Raw genomic sequence first — 21,043 nt, 5'->3', positions numbered from 1 at the left:
ACTGTAAGGAAATGGCAAGGTAAGGGAGGAAAAGAGTATCACAAGCATCAAACAAGCCAATAAACACTTCATTAGAATAAATGGACTGTAAAAGTTCGAACAATCTCCGTGCTATGGAGACCTCAAATAATGCTTCTACAACAGACAATTACAGTGCTAGCACACTTCTGGTGCCTCAGAATCAAATACACAAATCAATTAGGACACCAGAGGAAATGTTTGTCAATATAAGCAACACAATCTAAGAAATAACTTGAATTCTCTGCTGTCTCATAAGAGCAGATGCTGCAGCCCTTCCCTCCTTGCAGCCTGTAATACTGTCTTTCATAACTTGACCACGTATTTTAATTTAACACATCGGAGCCTAAAACCTTTAAGCTTGTTACTCTTCCATCAAATTCAGTACAAAATGCCTGATGAGTTCAGACGTTATTGGAAAAGAAAGAGGAAAGGAGAAGGAACAGCACTGACACACACCATGTCACACCGGCTTCCTAGCTTACACAGACCAGGCTTGGAGCAGTTTTAGATGCACACAAGCTGTACAGTGCATGGCCCACTCCTATGCTCTACCCCATATGAAATTGAGCACGATAAATGTCTTTTAGAAAAAGTACCTAAGCAACTTGCAGCCACATATTCAAAATAAGAAGCTGAAAGTCTCATGGAGTTACAATGAGACAATGCACACAATGAAGTACAAAGCCTTCCATTCAGAGAGCCAAAGCCAGCTGGTTAAACGTTACAGACACTGGGGAGGGGGGATCCCTCCCTTAAAATACTGACTGATATGTCCACTACATGCAAAATTCACAAAAAAGTGATCAGATTTTCATTTTATTTTTAATGCACAAGTGAGTGTCTTTTACACTTGAAGATACAACTGAATTTATTAATTCTCAGTGTGAGAAAAACTGATTTCCCCCACCAGATGTGCAAAAAACCAGTCCCAATTCACTGTTGACCACCATTAGTTTGAACAGTGGAATTCCATATTTTTATTTTTGGGGGGAGAAGGCAGGGCGGTAAATAGGAGATACAGATCTGACTGGCCACACATTTTTGGTCATCTCTTCCTACGTCACTGTAGGGCCCACCTGCCTCTCAGGTTTGTCACTCCTGTACAGCCACATGAAGCCAGTCTACTTGAATTACAAGTACAGCACAATTGATAAGAAACATACCTTGTTCATGACCTTAACATTTCCTACCTCTGTTGCCACTATGCAAATCCAAGTTGTGATTAAAAAGCAGAACGAGAAGCCAGCAAACACGTGGCCAGTCTTCCCTTGAAGGAAAAATCCCTTCAACTCCCAAAACCAGCCACCTTACCAGACTTACCATACACTGGAAGCACAATGTGAACTGTACCATCATTTCAGGACAAGCACAGGAGAAATCATTAGCAGACATTTACTAAAATCAAGAACTCCATACCCATTGAACCAGGCACAAAAAGCCATCAAGTCTCCTTATTTTATACAGCCAGTTAGTGCCGCCATACAATCAAGACAGACAGAGCAAGGTAGACCCCAGATTGCACACACTGAAGTCTTTATTGCAGAGTACCTGCTCAAACAGGCATCGCACGGAGAGGTAAGAAAAGTTGTTTAAACTTGATCCATTAACAGTCTTCTGAAAAGTAGCACCTTCACAATTAAGAGTATCATCCCACAAAGCATAGGATGAAGCTGAACTAATGAATCTACTCTGGAATTGATGATACTCTGCATCAACAAGTGACCCACAAAAAAAGAGACAACATACTGCAAGAGCAGGGAGCCCAGGGCTCCACCTCTACACTGAATTATTGGCTATGAGCCACTGAACTCCTGCACCTTGTTTCCTGCCTGTCAAATGGGGTATTATACACTTTCCGTTTTTCATCTAAGAAACACATCATATTTATCAGAATATTTATCAGAAGCACCATTTACCTGCATCCAAAACTGGGAGGAGTAAAATACCAGGCTGTGCTGCTTTAGACGTCTGCAACACAGCAGTTTGGGAATCTTGCCTATGGATCCCAGTGGTGAGCTGTACCTTTTCCCATCCGTTCTATCTGCTTCAGCCCCATGGACAGACAATAAAGTGCAATTTTCCCAACTGTAATAGCATGGGGTGTGTGTGTGTGTGTGTGTGTGTGTGTGTGGAGGAAGGAAGAGAAAAAAGATACGAGCTCATCTGGTCTAACTTTCCAGCTGGTTTAGGCTAAGAAGCTTTGTCAAAATACTACATCACCCAAATATTTATCCCAAATACTGTCCTTAGTCTGGTAAGATCTGGGAGATGGTGGGGGAAGGGTGGAAGACTTCACTTGAGCTAAAGGCAAAAGACAGGAGAATCCACAGTCACCTAGACCCATTGATCATCAAGAGCAGGTAGGTCCATTTACCTCACGCTTGATCAAATCCCATGATGGAGGAGGTAGGTGAGCCTTGCCTCCTCTCCCCCAAGATTCCACCAACCTGACCTGCCATTATAGGTCCTCTCTACAGGAGATGGCCACCAGTATCATTCTAAGCATGTCAGGAAAACATCCCACCCCACCAGCACTCAAGACAACATACCAACAGCTGCCTTGCAGTGCTGTGTAAGTGAATGTCAAGGTTTTACATGATTGTCTGCTTCATGGTGTCTTTTGTATACCCAAAGACTGCACTAGCCCTTTCGCCATGGCATTATAGTCACCACACAGCTAATCACACAGAATCGGGGAATGGATGAGGTTGGAGGAGACCTCCAGAGACCAACTAGTCCAAGCCCTCTGCTCAAGCCAGGTGTCAACTACAGCAGGTTCCCCAGGACCACGCTGAGTTTTGAGCATCTCCACAGATGGAGACTCCACAGCCTATCTAGGCACCTTGTTCCAATGTTCAGCTGCTACAGTAAAAAACTTCCTGTGTTTAATTTCCCATATTTCAGTTGGTGCATGCTCATCTCTAAGCTAAACTATCCCAGCTCTCCCTACCTCTCCTCATATCATACCTGTGTTATTAAAACAAGGTTTCCCAACTCAAGTTTTAGTGTATTTTGATGACTGAACTACATGACTAACTGTGGATATATTCCTCCAGTATACTTTGCATCATCTGAAAAATAAAGCAGCAAAAATTAAATCACCAACAAAACTACTGATTAAGCGTAACTGGGCCATAAACAGACTGGAGACTCACTTGATGTAGGTGTTTCACATCCCATTCAAAGTTACGCTGTAAGCAACAGGACATTTTTAATCTTTTCTGTGTCTCTGCTACATATAAACCAAGTTTTTATATCAAAATACTATGTTCCAATAATTTAATGCTTTAAAAGAAATTAGTTTAATATAACAACATAGGCCAGACACACAATCCTATTAAAAAAAATATCAGCTTTGTCTCATCACAAAGCCTTCTATCATGAAACCATAGTGACCAGCATTTCCCCACCCCCACCCCAGCTTTTAAGCCTTCACTGACAGAAGTCCAAGTTAACCTTTACTTTACTTTGTCCTGGGCTAAATCCACTTTCCTGGGCAACATCCTTTTTGTCCTTTTAAATATAAAAATATAAAAACTTTTTGGAAGTCTTCCAGTACTTTGAAAGAAACACATTTAGAAGATATGCAACGGTTAACATGAGTGGTTTTAGAGGCTCCTGAGACAGTTCTCAAATCTATGATGTGATGTCCAGATATGTTTATATATTTTTTTTATTTAATAGTTAATTTTAGAAATCACGCCTATACCACCTTTAGCAAAGTGGGTGTGAACTTTCTACTTCAAACAGAAAAATGACACCAGAAAGGAGAAAACACTATAATAAAGTGCATAAGCAAATTACATTAAAAAAGGCCAAAAAAATTACATTAGAATAGTACAAGTTTATTCTTAATGATGTCTAAGAGAAAGAGCTGACTGTTTATGAGACACACTGAAAATGACTATTTCGCCCTGTAGATGGCTGCCTTGAAGCCAGAGGACCACCTGCATCAGACACAAAGATCAGAAGATTGTGATGTTTATACACCTAGAAGTTGATATCCGTCCACTTCTCAACTGCAAGTTAAATTACATGTTTCTGCTTACTTCTCAAAGTGACAAGGCTTAATACTTTTTTACTTCAGTCTTCACAGAAGAACTTAAGATTCTCCACAGCAATGAACTTGTAGGTTTTCAACCCATGCTTTCAAAGAGTTGGGTAGAAATAGGATGGGAAGATAGTTTTCAAAACATAAATTCAAACTGACAAAGTCTGAGGTCTTTTCCTATTGAATACTGGTAGAACTAGTTGAAATAGCTCCCGAATCACCTGCAGTTATCTTTGAAGGCTTGTGGAAGTCAAACAAGCTCCCAAAGACATGAAGTGCTAGCACAAACAAAACTTATTCCAAAAAGAGAGGAAAACAGAGAAATTAGGATTACAGACAAGCAATCCTTACTTCCATACCAACAGGTGGTGATTTATTTGTACACACCTAAGAGAACTGGCCAGTCAAGATTCATAAAAGGGAAAGAAAAAAAAAAGTCACATCAAATTACTCTTAATTTTCCCCTCTGACAAGAAACACATCTTGACCTCAGCAAGGGGTGGTTGGTTTTTTTACAGAACATTTTAGGAAATAAAAAAAGAGGAAATACAATCTAGGTTATACCACTAAGATGCGGGAACATCACAGGATGCAAAACCATGATGTGGGAGTAAGTACCAGTAGTCTGCTACGAGAATGGCAGAGCACTGCAAACAGGCAGGAATCTCTCCTCAGCCCAGCATGCTTCAGTATTTTCACTGATGGCTTGCCGAGTATACACTTGAAAATCTTAGCAACACTGAGCCCTGGGAAGTGTTACAAGCAAATACTAGAATTATAATCTCTCTTCAACTGGCATGCCACTTTTGATTTGAGAGCTCGAACCCTAAGAGAGAAGTTTAGCAATTAAATTTTAAATTGTGTTCTTTTACCATTTTTTTTATATGTATATTTAAGCCATGAGTGATTCAAACAGGTTTCATCCTACCTGAAAACAAGAGATGAACAATTCTCAGGATCCTTCCACATCGGATTTCTACAGGTGTAGCACGCACCTACACTGAAACAATGGCAAGGGAATAGAGAAAAATACATGAAGAGATGCTTCCACATCAGGGAAATAGCACACAGGTCCCAGCACTGCAGAGGCACAGATGACCAGCCCCCACAGATATCTTGCTAAACTTCACCAGTTCTGTCCTCCAAACTCTAGTTTTTCCAGGCTGAACCTCAATGCGGAATGAAAGAATTCAGAGGTAGTTCCGAGTAAAGGATATGTAACGCTCCTAACTCCCTATGCAGGCTGTTCTCCGAAGAGATAATGCTCAGTCCAGTGTTTAAAAGACAAGAATTTTAAAAAGTTATGAAGAAAGCAAATAGTACTCTTCTCTAATAGCTACGTATACACTGCAGCTCTTCAGTTAGCCAATTAGCAAAAACATTAAACCATCAAACTTGCATCATTTTTACAGCATGTAAAAAAAATGTTTTTATATATATATTATGATTTTAAGAAGTACAACAGAGTGCTACTGTAATCTTCTAGTTATATTTTTGTTAGTTTTTACTGTCAAAACATTTAAATGATGAACTTTATTTGAAGAGGACTAATTATAATGTATTCTCTTTGGGGAACAAGAGTTGAGTATCCTAGCATCAATTAAATGAAATGCGCTCTCCTAACTTAAGATTAAAAACTAAAATGCAGCCAAAATAAGTTTCTTCCTCACATCTGTCAGATCACAAAAGCATCCAGTACAACAGGATAATATTGCCAGAAAACCTTAAGACTTGCAAAAAGATATTATTTTGTGTATGTGGCTTAGCTCCGAAGCTAAACCAGAAATGACATCCCAGCTTAGGGTAGTAAGCCTTTTTGCCAATGAATTTCTTGTAAAGTCAACAATTATAATTTATTCTGATCCTTTGTGTCACCATATTAGTAGTTATTTTTCAGCAATCCCAGAGCAGCAACAAATAATGCCATAGAAGAGGACTGATATAATTACAGGCTGAAAAAGACAGGCCAGCACCCTTACACTCAAAACTACCCTCCGTGGCTCCTTCATACCCCATATGTTGCTAATAAAACTGTTTGAATCATACCTATGAGACAGTTTTACTGATATTGTATCAGGTCCCTAGGTTCTTTGTATGAGATACGATGTCACTAGCACTATAACTATGCAAATTTTGTGATACAGGATCCCACTGGACACAATATTACATACGTAATTCGCAGTATGAAACCGTGCATTAACAATAATTCTAGTGTTATATAAATGAAACCACTATGTTTATTGAAAAACTCACCACACTACAATGAAATCAAATTTTAAAAGCAATAAAGAGCTACTGATGTGCCCATAGTAAAGATGGCAACATTGGTATTTTTCACCCAAACAATGTAAATTTTGCTTTGTGTTCACATGACAATGCTTTACAGAAACTTTTAGCACCAACACTGAATAAATGCAACTCCCTCCCCCCACAATATTAATTAATGACTTAAAATAGGAACCTTCTGAGCCCCATTTTTAGAAACAATCATGTGATTTTCAGCAAGAATCTGAACTGTATTCACGTGCAAGCATGCTTCTCGGTTTCTACTGCTAATAAAAGAATAAATGATAAATAGTAATAGAAAAGAACTGCAGCAGTAAAAAAACAACAGCTTGGGGATAATAACATACATCGCACTGAAGCACCTCAGAAGTATCATCCTCTGGTCAGAAAACACCTGCGCTCTAATTCTGCATCTGACTTCAAATATCTGTATGACCTCAGGCAAATAACGCTTCTTCCTAGCTCACATCATGTGCCTTAAGGTCTCTTCTAATTTCCTGCATAAGAATGCAATCAGTGCTTCATATCCATATTTGCAAAAAGGCATGTCTGAAAGACCTTAAGTGTTGCAAGAATAGACAGCAGAGGTGCAAACAAATCTCACAGTACAAGCGGCTTAATATACATTCCTCTTTTTTGTGTTCCCAGTGATTTCTTCCCTCCACTATAAATGTCTTGGTTTGCTGCAGGTGGGGAATACTGGGGGCTTGTAAGAAGTCTATTTTTAAAAGAAATCTAAGAGAAAGGTAACAGGCTAGCATGATAAAGTGAGTCTGGTAAAAAGCCAGACTTAGGAGATAAAAGTACGCTATTTCATCAAGGTGCTGGGAGAATTAATAAACCAGAGAATTTTGTAAAGTAAGTTGGACAGTGAATTTCTATAGTAAATTGCCCAATATGTACAGGAAAAAACCCACAGCTCAGTATTCCTTGGAAGTATTTTTAATGCCTGCAACTACAGATAGAAAATGTAAGTGACACATACCACAACTAGCTAAGAAATCTCACACTGAGAAGCATTGACTTAGTTATAACTGATGCAAGTTTTTACTTAATGGAAGAAAAACAGAGTTGTATCCAGGCACTCAGTAAGCAAGACGATGAACTGACTGTTTCCTATGAGTACAGCTTGTGGGCTTCTACTACAAGGGTAGTTTAAGTGGTAACTTTTCCTGAAGTTTTCCTTGACACCATCCTCTGCGCAATACAAAAAACATAGTAGTTTTATTCTCTATTTAAAAATAAACAAATAGCAGCTTATGCGACATCTTAATGAGGCAGAAAGTTCACACACCATCCCATGAACATTCTGCCCTCTGGTATTGCTGCTACATTTTACCATCATACAATTCCGAGAGAATTATATACCTATTTTCAAAGTTTGAAATAAACCCCTCCTCCCCAAATATGGCCCAAAGCTGTTATGGAGCAACTTATTTTTAGAAAAAGCACTTATGCAGATACTTAATTTTAATTAATAGTCTCACTGACTTCAACATTTGCACAGCAAGACAACTCCACGCTCCAATTAAAGTAGGCACGTAAATGCTTTGCTGATTCATGGCCAAAAGCATGACAGGAACATCATTATATAAAATGCTTGTAAAATTTAAAGAAAAGAAAAATAACAGCAACGTCTCCCTCAAACAGAGCGTTAGAAACCCTGTAAAACTCACAGCTTGAGCAGAACTTACAGGTTGCTGAATATATGAATGCTAGGAGCTAAGAGGCTACAAAACATTCAAAGAAATTATTTCAGAGTGGGCAAAAGAATTTTGAGGAACCGTCTTAATTACGTGGAGACTGTATGAGCCCCAGCTCTCCATCCTTGGCATCTACTCTCTGCCCAGACGGGGTTTTCAGGAGTTGACGATTCTCTACCGGTACGCTGGAGGCAGCTGCACCTTCACCACTGATGCCTTGCTCTCTTTTTCCATTGTTCACATCACAGATAAGCCGATTGCTTTCCATAATTAATTACATCTAGCTCAGTTCCACCACAGGTCACACTGAACATCTTCAGCATTCACTTCCAGGGAACAGCCACTCTGAGTTGCAACACTGCCTAAAATAATATACCTATAATAAATCTAACTTTGAAGTAATATGACACACAAGAAACACTAGTTGAGTTTTGCTTGCTACCTACGTAATATAAAATTGTAAGCTTTAATTTTTAGGCAGAATCCTTAAAGATAATCCATAAAAAGAGGTTTTGTTGAAATACTCTCTGGTCCTATTTATAAGTAAAACTGTGGCGCTTGATGGCCTGTGACTCACCACTACACACTCATAATTGTAGAAGGTTAAGTGTAAGATGACCTTCATTCCAGGACAGCCAAGCAATACTTAAAAAGTAATCCTACACACACTTTTATTACAGCATCAAGAAAGTTACAGCTGATAGCAAAACTGAGTTGAATGTAAAAACTGGAAAGCAGTAGCCACTAAGAGTTAAACTGTTTAACAAAACACTAAGGATGAGAAGTGGCTTCCCAAATAGCCTGCTTCCTCTCTCCTGCACCCTGATGAACAACTAGGTGCTGCGCAATGAATTTGGCTGCTGGATGATGGGGCAGGCAGAAGCCACAGGGGTTTGCTGCTAACTGGGGTGTTCACCTCCTCAAGACACTCCTCTGGGCGTGAATACCAGTGCAAACCTCCAGCCAGCCCAGAACAAACACCTCCTCACAATACATACTCCAGGAAACCACTGAGCTAAAGACTCTTCCACTTGCAAAACCTGCAACAGCAACATTCACCACATGAGGCTTAGCATCGCACAGCTATGCTACAACGTGAGCAGCGAAGAGACCCAGGTCACCTCTTCATCACCTAGTCCAGCAGGAAGAAGATAGCCTAGGTGACGGACAAGAAACAAAACTGACACAGAAGTACAGGCAGAAAATTAACATCTGAGCAGTTTTCTACAGGACCAACTTAGACACAGGACAGCCGATTAGCTGCAGCCCGGCATTAGGCTTGCCAGGCTGCCCTGCACACATAAGGTAGCACACACGAGCTAAAATAAAGCCAGGCCAAACCTGACTTGGCTCTGCATAGCGCCAGATTGAGCGTTTCTCCAACTGTTTCACACCTAATTTACGGAGCATATTATCCATCCACATATTCGCGAGATCTAACCTGAGAAGTGACTAGAATCAAACTCAGTTCACTGACTAATGCTTATGTGAAACACAGAAAGCAAACATAACACAGTGGAACATAACAGAAGAAAATGCATTATTTTTATTCTGACTCCATTGAGCAGCCTAGTACTTTTGAAGGATTAATGAAAAAGCTATCAAGAAATAATACAGAAAAAGAATGCTGATTCTCGGTGAACACACCAATGCATGAGAAACTGCAGAGACCTTTTTGGTAGTAGAGAGTGAAGCCAGGACATTCCAAGAACTACACGGACACATGAACTTGCCCTCTTGACCCAGAATCCCAGTTTATTTGATTTTTATAGAACAGCATTTTGATACTTCCTCCCTGCATCACAGACTAATACTCCTCAATTAACAACACAACACTGTCATTATTCTCACAAAATCGGCAACACTTTTTTCACACCAAGATTTAATAAAGAATAGAGAACTCTGCCTAAACATCCAGGACAGAAAGCATTTACCTTAAAATTTACAATAATTCACTTAAGAGAACTGGTCAATAAGCATATGTAAACACATCAGGACTATTTCCACAAACTTTACTTGTTAAACAGGACACAATGTTTCATTTACAACTGTTATTTTTTAATCAGGAACTGAATACAAGTCCAGGAAGAGCAGGAATAAGTAAGTTTCTAAACAAACAACTTACACAGTTGCTTTTTAACAGGAACAGACAAAACATTCCTTAAAGTCTCATTTACAAACCAAAGCTGACCTCAGGCATCACATTCAGTATGTATGAGACAACCTACGTAGATACTGACCTTAATACTACTACAGGGGCAAATTTCGCACAAGGAAGACATGCTTTTGAACAAATGTTTTCCAATGTATTAGGCATACAGAAGCTTTTTTCTGCATCAAGAACCGCATGTCACATTCCTTAAACCGTTTCTTTTCTTGACCAAATACACTGTGGACAACCTACAGAGGATGCCCCTCAGTGTTCCTCTTTGAGGTTCTCATCTACAGTTTCCACTAACAATGAAAACTACGTGGATTATTCTTCCCCCTCAAAAATCACAGTCACATTTAGAGTTGGCCTTCCTAAGCTCACGTGCCAAAAAAATACCCTAAGTGATTAGAGACTTTCAACACTAACAGAAGCTCTGATAGAGATTTTTATTGGGTTTAAATCAAGTGCAGATCCACAGCCCACAGTAACACAAAAGCAGGGAAAGCAGAGGATGACAAGCAGCAGGAACGGCTATATGAGATGCGTGACAATCCAGGAACAAAACTAGCGAATAGTCTGACTTAAAACACAAATGGGAAGAAGAAAACACTAATTCCATACTTACCAGGCTTCCTAGAACTACCGATGCAGAGTCTGTATGCTCTCTCCACACACACGTACTCTTAGATCTCTTCATCCCATCTGGAGCTACAACAGGCAAAAGGAATAGAGCTGGCCCACCAAAACATACCATGTTTTCAACCTCACCCGAATGCTTCACATGTTCCACAGCAGATCCACTAAATCCTTAACCATACCTTGACTGTCAGGTTTCTCTAGATCTTTCAGTTCTGAAGAGTGGCCCCTGCCCATCTAATCCCTTCAATGGATCTTAACATTATTTTAAATGCCTGAAAGACAATGTCTCAGTCTCTTATTTGCATGCTATAAAATGTTCTTGAGGCTTTCCTTGGGAAAGTCTCGTTAGCTGAGGTAACAGGCTCTAACAGCATTCAACATTTAAAACAACTGTCAAAGAGGCCAAAGTCCCAGCCTGCACCCCAAGACCCAAACTGTAAACCATCTCCCCAAGCATAACGAAGTTAACCAAATGTTTAACACTGGACACATCTAATTCTTTGCACTCCATAGATTACAGAACAATTAAGAGGCTGGAAACAGAAAACTGGCTTAAAGTGAAGTTATACAACTGGATGGGCAGAATGCTTTTGTCCACAAGAAAGCATTTGCATATCTAACTTCAGATGTTTTAAATAGGTTTATATTGAATTAAAAATAGAATTTAAAATAGATTTTTATTGTACTAAAAAGCATGTTTTATATCTGAGTTACTGTATCACCGAATGTAAAGAATCCCTTGGGACCCACAGACTCCCCATACAGAATGTGCATGTTCTTGACGATTTATCTTTCTGCATCAAACTCTTCAAGCTGTAGACCACCACAATAAATTAAGTAAAATTCAGAATATAATGTTCTAATACTGTCTTTAAAGTTAAATACAATACTGGCAAATGCTTACCAGGTTACACGTGCTAAGCAGTGCACATGATAATCATAATGATGAATGTGTAATCTAATGCCCATTCACTTTGATTTATATGAGCCATCATACAAGTCTCACGTATCCATTTTAAGTCAATGGGAAGGATCCCATTTTTCCTGACCTGAATCAGTGTTCAGTCTAAACTGAACCACATTTTTCCACTCTTTTTTTTTTTGCATTGCACAGAATCAGTCTTCGCACATAGTTAAAGATGCCTGGGGCTGCACAGTCTTTTGCAATCTGAACAACTGGCCCTATCATTCCTTGTGATAGTCTTGCTGAAAAAAATAATATCAACCAAACTTCCCCCTGCCCTTCCAGCTGCGGGAGAAACAGGTCAGCCTGTTCTTCACTTCAGAAGAAAAGGCCCTGCAATGATCAACCTTTCATATGAAATACAGATCATTAACACTGAGTACAGAATTACTTTGATTCTTGTTTTTTGTTTGGACAACTGGGATTCCATTGTACTTATTTCATGATGCTCTGTATTTTGTGTGTGTGTATACATACACACACAAAATAGCTTATTTCTGAAACTAATGTATAATGGAAGGCTTACTTACCGAGTCAGAAAGAAGCTACCCAATGATAAGTCATTCCCTTATCCTTAAAGTATCACACTCAAGAAACTGCAATAAACCAAACAAGCTTCGCTGCAGCCTGCCGTAAATGCAAAAAGCACACAGTACGGATGGGATGACCTAGGTGCAGAGTGCCAGCTGCCTAACTGGTAAGTGTTCTCTTTTACTGCAAACCACAGTTAAGCTGCCCCATCGAGAGAGAGTCTTCTCAGTACTGTTAATTCTCCTCCAAAACATCAAATCCAGACCAAAACCTCATATTAGAGCATCTAAGCTGATGCAGTTCCCATTCAATGCTCTAAACAGTGTTTACTGCAGGGTTCAGTCTCTACTGACCTAGGCAATAGCCTACCACATCACCCTTACTTCAAACATACCTTACATACAGAAGAGGACTGAGCAGTTAAGTCAGTCCTCATTACAGAAGAGCAATACTGACAGATAAAAGAACACTTTATTTGTGGGAAGGAGAAGAGGCATGGGTTGCAATCGTCTCGAGACAGACCAGCCAAGCCACGTTACACTACCTGGTGCTACACCATCAGGCACTGTAAAAGCAAGCCTGGCCCAGGTCTGTAAAACCCACAGCTTACAGAAGCCTCTGCAAATAAAATATTTTTTTAAAAAAACTAAAAAACCCAACATGCTTTAGAAGTGTACATAGTTTGTAAAAGTTACCAAGCGTAGTATTTATTTTTTTTACTTAAATTCCTGAATGATCTGAAGGTAATTCCCCCCCCCAATCAACATCCATTTAAGTAAAATTCATGGCAAAAAGCTCAGCATTTTGTTTTTACATTTTGAGACTGTGTTAAGAATAAAACCCCTTCCTTTGAATAGGACACAATACCTGCCAACTCCAAATAATGGAGAATATGACTAGTTCCTAGAGAAAGAGACCCAGGGGTAAGGGACACAAGCACCACAATGTAATTACAGAGTACCAACAAAAATTTGTCAAGCAAATAGAGGAAACTTCCAGAGTTTGGAAAGCACGTTAACATGGAAACAAGTGTCCTCTTATTTTGTTAGTGCGAGGATATCAGTGAACCAAAGCCTGACTTCCCTGGCTGAAGATAGTTAACTGATGACAGCAGAGGTTACAAAAAACTGTAATCAGGCTTCATAGAAGCGCATGTGGAAGAGTGGTTATTAGGTTATTAAAAGCTTGGAGGAGGAGGAGGGAAGTTGGGATTGAAGGCTCAGATTAGCAAACTGAAAAAATAAAAATGTTGACCCCTGACCTTATATGCAATAGCTGGAGAAAGAGACACACAGCTACAGCCAGGAGGACACGAACAAAACCATGTTATCAGTAGGAAGCCATAGAGGATGACTGCTGTTGCTCTAAATTTTACCTTAAAAGCCTTGTGACAGTAGGTTGTGAAGGTTTTTTTCTCTCCACATCTCTTGGATGACTGGGACTTAAGGACCCAGTTACTTTTCTGATCTCAGGGACTATCAGTTAAGGCCTGAAACACCCTAAAACATTTATGCCAGACAGGCTTTCCTTCCGTACTACAGAAGTACAATGGTAGGACCTCATCAGTCCCATCAGTTGGTCATCCTCCTTGGTAACACAGTACACTACTGTGCCAAAACAGCATCACCAACATTTGAGATGCATCTCCATCCAACAAAGTGATGGACCACATCCATCACTCCCCATAACCTGCTCAGCAGAATGATATGCTTGGAAAAGCACGCTTCACTAGATTTCCCAATGAGACAGGGCCAGATACACACACTCAAATTGGAGACTTAAAAAACCACAGCAATTAAAGGTCCCATAACACTTTCATATACTACTCCTTGGCTGGAAATAAAGAACAGTAATGTAGAGAACATCAGATTTTTATTGACAACACAAAATAGCTTTGGGTACTAGAGACAGACCAAATGGAACTGCCACCATTTGCTTTCATGCAAACTCACACAGCGTGAGTTACATGCAAACACAACACTTAACAGAAAGACATCTGACCTCCCATTCATAAGTGTGTCCAGATCCTAATTACAATAAATTCATCTCGTTCCTGAGTCTCTGAAAAGATAGTTATGTTAAATAATGAGAATCCCAAAGCCAAACTCCCACCTTGAGAAATGCTTTAGCCTTACTGGTTTGCCCAGACCTTCTCCATTTTGGCAGGGAATAACTGCAGAAATAGCATCCAAATGATTATAATTTGTGACCCTTTAACATAAATGGTAATTTCGTAGACTAGATCTTTTATATTCCATCCCATGTACTTCCAAATAAGAGCTGCCCAAAAATACTCTGCAAGAAAAACTAGATGTTCCCAGTGACAACTCCAATCACGTCATTCTTTGCACATGAACATTAAAAGATGCAACAACAGCAAAAAACACTAGCTATTCTTGTAACTTCAACACTAAATCCTAAATATAGTAAGTTTTCAAATTGTCTTTCCTAAAATTCAAATAATATGTACATTGCTTTAACCAAAAGCCAGCAAAGTACAACTTGGATTGTGCTGCAGGCCATAAAGCGAATGTTCTTTATTTTAATCATGGATGGATGAAGATGAAAAGTGGTTTTTGAAAATTTACAACAGTTCTGACACTGCTGTGTGTTCCTCGTTACAAGTTATCCTGATCTATTTGTGAGACTTACTCCAGACCTTTTACTATCTTCAGAGAGATAGTTTACATTATTACTTTGTACGTTTATACCCAATCACAGGAAACTGCATAGAATAGGGCAGAAGCCCCCGCTGAATAAAAGCGATCTGGAGTAAAAGAGAAGGACCACAATGGCTGCTTCAGTCACGCTGGAACAAGTTAGAAAAGGAATGTCACAGTAATTTCTAGAGAGTATTTGGGAGGTTTGGTTTCTTACTAAACAGGTTGTGCATACTTGCCTGTGGCAGTCTTTGCAACTTCTATACATTTAGACATTGGTTTTAAAGTCAGAAAAATAGTCTTAACTATGAAGAGATTTCAATTTTCAAAAATCTTTTAACTTTGACTTTCTCAAAATATACTACCAGCTGTGAAGTCAGTCTTTACACACACAGCAATACAGAACAAAAGACCATATGCTGAGATGCAAATACAGGTCTACAACATGACTATAGATACATTATTTTATTGCAGCGTAAACACCAGCCTTCAGCAAATCTTTATGACACCTGACACTGCAACTACCTAAAGGAGTCATCACAACTGCAAACTCTGCCTACTCCTACAAGCAATAAATTTTCTATACAGTACCTGAAAGGGCAAGGAGAGCCTACAACTGATTCTGGAGCTTCCCAGATGATCCCAGGATGCTAAGGCAGAGGTGAAAATGCAGATAGTCTTTCACCACAGGCAACAAAGTCTTGCAGGAGAGGAAGCAGACGGAGCCCTGACCTTTCTGCAAGCTGCTGTAGTTCACACTTACAGGTAAGGCAACATCAGACATAAGTGACTGCTGCTGTTTTCAGAGACTTGACATTTTAAAGGCTAAAGCCCCTGTTGCTAGCAAAGCCCTTTGGTAAGATTTTCTTTCTTTTCTTCTTTGTTCAGATACTGTTTGCTGTGGGATAACAGAAGCAGCTTCAACTTAGGTGATTCTTCAAAGGACTCTAGGAAACACCTGGAGATCTCACAAGATGCTGGACGCTAATACCAGGGCATGAAACACCTACGCTGCAACAAAGATGATCTTAAACAAGATGTCCAAGTTTGGACATGCAATTAAGTATCCCAGAACTAGAAACACCTTCTAGGAATCCAGAGCTATTTAGCTTGAAATCACACAGGAATTACTGGCAAGTTCACATGCGAAATCCTTACAGAAAAGCATCCAGTTAAATGACAAAGACAGCATGGACCTTGCTGGCAACTCAGGACTGCCTAAATACTCCCTCATGCATTAACACTACATACAGTCTGAAACACCATCAATAAAACCTTTATATAACATCATCCCACTAATTATTCATATTTGTTTTGGGGGGGGTTGCATATATCCATATGTATAAAAATTTTACACCTGTATATGAAAACTCAGTAAAACAAAGCTAAGATGACACAGGCTGCAACACAGGATTTTTCCTTAAGTACAAGGAAGAATCAAACCAGTATTTTTGTAATTTGGTTTTCCCACTAAAGTGGTTTCTGTACACCTTTGTGAAATAAACTGAGTAATAGTTAACTCATCACAACAGTTTTCAAACCTTTATCATTATGCGCTGCTGATAAAGCTTTCATCCTATAACCACTAAAACTTTTCCTCTGAAAGCAAGACGTAAGCAGAGGCTTAGTCACTATTCACAGAATTACAGAAGTTTTCAGAGCACTTCACCAAAAATTCAAAAATAATATATTATTTCCTTAAAGCAAAATAATACATTGCATTTGTAAGATGCTTGCTCTCAGTACTGAGTAACACTTGTGATATACCTGAAGTGGTTTCTTAAGCAAGCCAAATCTCCCCAGCAACTCAAGGTTTAACTATGCTGAGCAAATCAGCTTCACATGTGTTAAAAAAAATGGAAAGCAAGAAGGTAAAGTCTTAATGTATCAACAGCTTCTTCTGATTCATAAAGTGCATTAAAAGAATGAACGCTGAAAATCCTATCCATACATTAAGGCAATTCTTACACCCAAACAATTTGATAATGTAACATTGCGTATCAAGCCAGTTTTTTCATAAGTTATGATCTAAACAGAATACTAGTCAATTCACCAAAAGATATCAAAGATATCCCTTTATTACAAATGATCCAAGTATCTCCCTTGAGGCTACGGCTATCAGAAAGCATTTAGCTAGCTCCCAAGCCAATACTTCTCGTATCTGTTTTATTATGAAACTGTAACACATTTTCAATAACTTTTAGCTTTGCTATACAGAGCAACAAATAATTTCCCAGAACCCTTTGGAAAATCTAACATGTGAAATGATTCCCTAGTCAACTTGCATATTATTAAGCTGAAAAAACATATATCAGATCATTTGATCATTGGAGGGAATGGAAAAGTATTGGGAGCTTCAGGACAAATGGACAAACTTCAGGTCATATAAAACACTACCGAGGCTGTATTTGAAGAAAAGTGTGAAAGTTCATGAAAGTGTCCCGGGTGAAAATACTTTGTGTTGCTAAGAAACATCATCCCTGATGATGGATGAATTAAATTGTCTCGCTTAGTAGAGCCAACTCCAGGCATCCCTCGTTTATTAGTAGAATGTTTCCTTGTACTGGTAATTTATTTCAACGGCTACTTACAAATAAAAAGCCCTACCTTTAAAATGAAACCGAGATTTTCAAGCTTGCATAGTTAATGCCAAAAACAGAACAGAGTTTGCATCTTGAATATAATTTATTAGCTACCTTTTCAGAGTTTACATTTTTAAATACAGTATTTATACATCCAAACGATTAGGAACTTACTTTAGGGTAGTCTGCAATGAAATATACTGTTCAACTTCCAAAATTACTCCATGTACAATCCAGTTAAAAATAAAACCCTTCAAATATTTCAAAGTACTGAACAACACAAATATTCAGGTAATCGAATTTTAAACATCACAGAGAAAAGCATATTCATCTCTCATGCGCTGTTATGATGACACCAACATAAAACCTAAGCATGAAGGAAATAATGTAAACCACCTGCTTTCCTCATTTGGAAGTTGTATTCATGTTTCATCCAGTTCCTCTTTTAATATATTACTTAGGTTCTGCAGAAGAAACAGCCTGTATTCGTGAACTTACAGCAATATATCTTTCCATTTCTGAAGTATGCATTTTCTGTTGATGTGCCACAGAGCATACCTGGTTTGCCTGCTGTGCACTGCGTTAAGTGAAGTCCTTTCAAAAAAGCTTATAGCTGGAGCACAGGAAGGCTACCGGCTCGCCCCTTCCCACAGGCTGCACGACAGGTCAAAGGAGCTCTCCTGAAAGGGTAAAGAAAAGCATGTACATCTCACCTGGCACAGCCTTTGAGAGCAGGACGCAACAGCAGAGGCGAAACACAGCAAGCAGGGAGCTCCAACATAAGCAGGAGAGTCCTGAGATCAGAAAGTAGACATACAAGCTGCTCAGAAATGATGGAAAAGGGCAGGGTTTTCTTAATAACCTGGAGAGGAATATGCAAATTGTATGCCACGTAGAAACCAACGCGGGTGCTGCACTGAGAATAAACCAAGGGCAAAGACCCATTTTGCAAGAACACAGGTGCAAAAGGGGAGAACCATTGAAGAAAATTAATTTTCATGTGTCTGGTGCCAAGGCTTTGGGGGTTTTCTTCCTATTATTCTAGATTGAGTTCTAATGAAGGTTCCAAGTTAGAAGTTGCAAGCTGTAGCACTGAAGAGTCCAATTTAAGGAAAAAGGTAAAAAGCCTTCTATAAACGGTTCTTTGGATCCCATCACAGCTTCCAAGTTACAAATTATCATGCAGAGTTACGTTTTGAGGCCACATACTCAGCTAGAGACAACAATAGAGGCTCCTTTTCCCAGGTAACACCACCACGGAGAAGAGTTACCACTGGAGAGTCTGAGAAGAAGTATTTAATAACAACGCCAATTTGGCCACACTGTAGGAGATGTGCTTCCTGTGGGCCTAATAAGGAAGAGCTTTACAACATAAGCAGAAGCATTTCAAAACCTCAAAGGACATGTCTTATCTGCACGACTTCTGCTTCTGGAGGCCCAGAAATCCTGAAGACAGAAGGCAGATCAGACTGCAGCTTTTCTAGGCACAGATGTTGCAATCACATCTGCCTTAACCATAAGCCACGGTCCTAGCAGCATCCCCTAGTTGCTGCATTTTTGGAAATGCCAGTACAGAGGATAAAATAAAGTGTTTCTGATGACATCAGGTGTACTAAAACACTAACATGAAAGAAAAACACCTGCAGATTACGTTCCAAGAAAACGGAATGAAATAAAAGGTTTTGAAGTAGAGATACTGTCTTCCCCTCCTCCCTTGTCTACAAGAGTCACAAAATAATACTTACTTCAAATATTGAGATTGCTTTGATCGAAGATATTTTTTTTTTTAAGTGCTGATCTAGAAGCCATGAAGGATGACCATTTGTGTATGGAGGCACCCCAAGCTACTCAGACACAGAAGTGTGCACATGTGTATTTACCCAGTTAATTGTAGGTGATTTTTTTTTTTTTTGTACACACCACTCCAAGGAACTGAGCCGACTCAGCTGTGCAGATCCACATGAATATTCTCCAGGTGTTTCATTTTCTTTTATCTCACTGAAGATTCCCTCCCTAAGCACTTATAGCTACAAGATGTCTGACTTAATTCATCCAGTTCCAGGCTCCCCAGTACAAAACGGACACGGGCATAACCAACCAAGGCCAGCAAATGGCCCCAAGGATGATGAAGTGGTCGGAATACAACACAGCCAATTCCACAACTCCATCTCCAAAGGTCAGGTCTGCAACACAGTACAGGTTGCAGGACTGACTACAATAATTTTCTCCCTCTTGGCCCTCACACCATAACAGAGAGCATTTTCAGGACAGGATTAGTGAATGTTTTAGTTTATTACTTAGATGGTGAACAACAATCGCAAAATTCTGTAGTTACCTGGGAAGGGCTGCAATCATTCTGGAAAGCAGAGTTAGAATTGAAAAAAGTAGGACTAATGCTCAACATCAGAACTGAAACTAGGGGTTTAACACTTAATTGAATGCAAAAAGTGAAAGATTAATTCACATCTGTATTAACAGGAGCACCATATGCAAAAGATGGCAAGATTTATCCTGCTCATCATCGATACTGACTAAGGTTGTGCATTATGTCCAGGTCTGGATACATAGATGTAACAAACTCAGAAAAACTCAGAAAAAAACCTAAGCAACCAGGGAAAGTTAGGGAAACAGGCTTGCAGGGTACAGGAAAAAAAAGATAACTAAAGAAAGGCACAGGCTTCAAGATAGGTTAACAGCAAGTTAAAAATGATCATGTCCCACTCATGCAGTATCCACAGCGGGGCGGGGTGGGGGGGGGATGACGGACCCAACAACAACAGATCAAACAAAAACAAAAAACAAGAAGCTTAACAGGTTAGGAAAAAAATTAGAATAGTATAAGAGGAAATATGCTACCTCTAGGGATAGTTAACAATGGATTAGGTTATGGAGGGGTTACACAAATCCTCACTGATTGTTTTTAAGACCTGTTATGATGAACATGTCAGAAAGTGCGTATACATATTTATCTGGCTCTACAATGAACACTACACGCTCACACATACAGTACAGGGCCTTCACATAGAGTGGATGACCTCCAGAGATCTGCGTTTTCTTTTCTAAACCTAAAGGCTGTACAAGTTTAGGCTCCTGCCAGGCAAATCAGCAGGTGACTTGACTGCTCCTTAGAGCTCCAAGCAGGCTTTTGATATCTCTTTTTTCTAAATAGCCAAGGCAGTCTGTGATTGACAATTTCTATCACATCAAGCACGCTACCTTAAATATGAAGTACTCTGAATGATCCACCAGGGAAATAAAGTCAAAGTACAGAGAAGGCAACGGCAACTGATCCCAGGAATCCAGTCCCGAGAAGGAAATCAAAACTGCCAAATTAGGCAAGGATGCAAATCCCATTAGTACCTAGAAACACAGGTAGCTATTTTTTGTTTCCAGCACCTACAATAAATAAGCCTTAATAAAAAGTAGTATTTAATAAAGTACTTAGAGAAATAAG

The 21,043-nt window shown here is 39.4% G+C and overlaps 1 protein-coding gene across 11 annotated transcripts in view; it reads right to left on the bottom strand.

Moving 5' to 3' along the window:
• GTDC1 (glycosyltransferase like domain containing 1) overlaps nucleotides 1-21,043 on the bottom strand; it is a 185,756-nt gene that overhangs the window by 157,177 nt on the left and 7,536 nt on the right. For 8 of the 11 annotated variants that reach the window (XR_005105671.1, XR_005105672.1, XM_037396858.1 and 5 more), the window contains exon 2: nucleotides 18,148-18,269. The exons of 2 other annotated variants lie outside the window; for them this stretch is intronic. The gene's annotated coding sequence lies outside the window, so the exon portion shown is untranslated. Of the gene's footprint in view, nucleotides 1-18,147; nucleotides 18,270-18,302; nucleotides 18,384-21,043 lie in introns of all 11 variants that reach the window. One more of the 11 variants, XM_037396859.1, reaches the window with a different exon arrangement.

This window comes from Falco rusticolus, chromosome 8 (genome assembly GCF_015220075.1).
Source record: "Falco rusticolus isolate bFalRus1 chromosome 8, bFalRus1.pri, whole genome shotgun sequence".
NCBI classification, from domain to species: Eukaryota; Metazoa; Chordata; class Aves; order Falconiformes; family Falconidae; genus Falco; species Falco rusticolus.
Note: the sequence above shows the minus strand (reverse complement) of the source record. Positions and strands in the feature narration are given on the sequence as shown.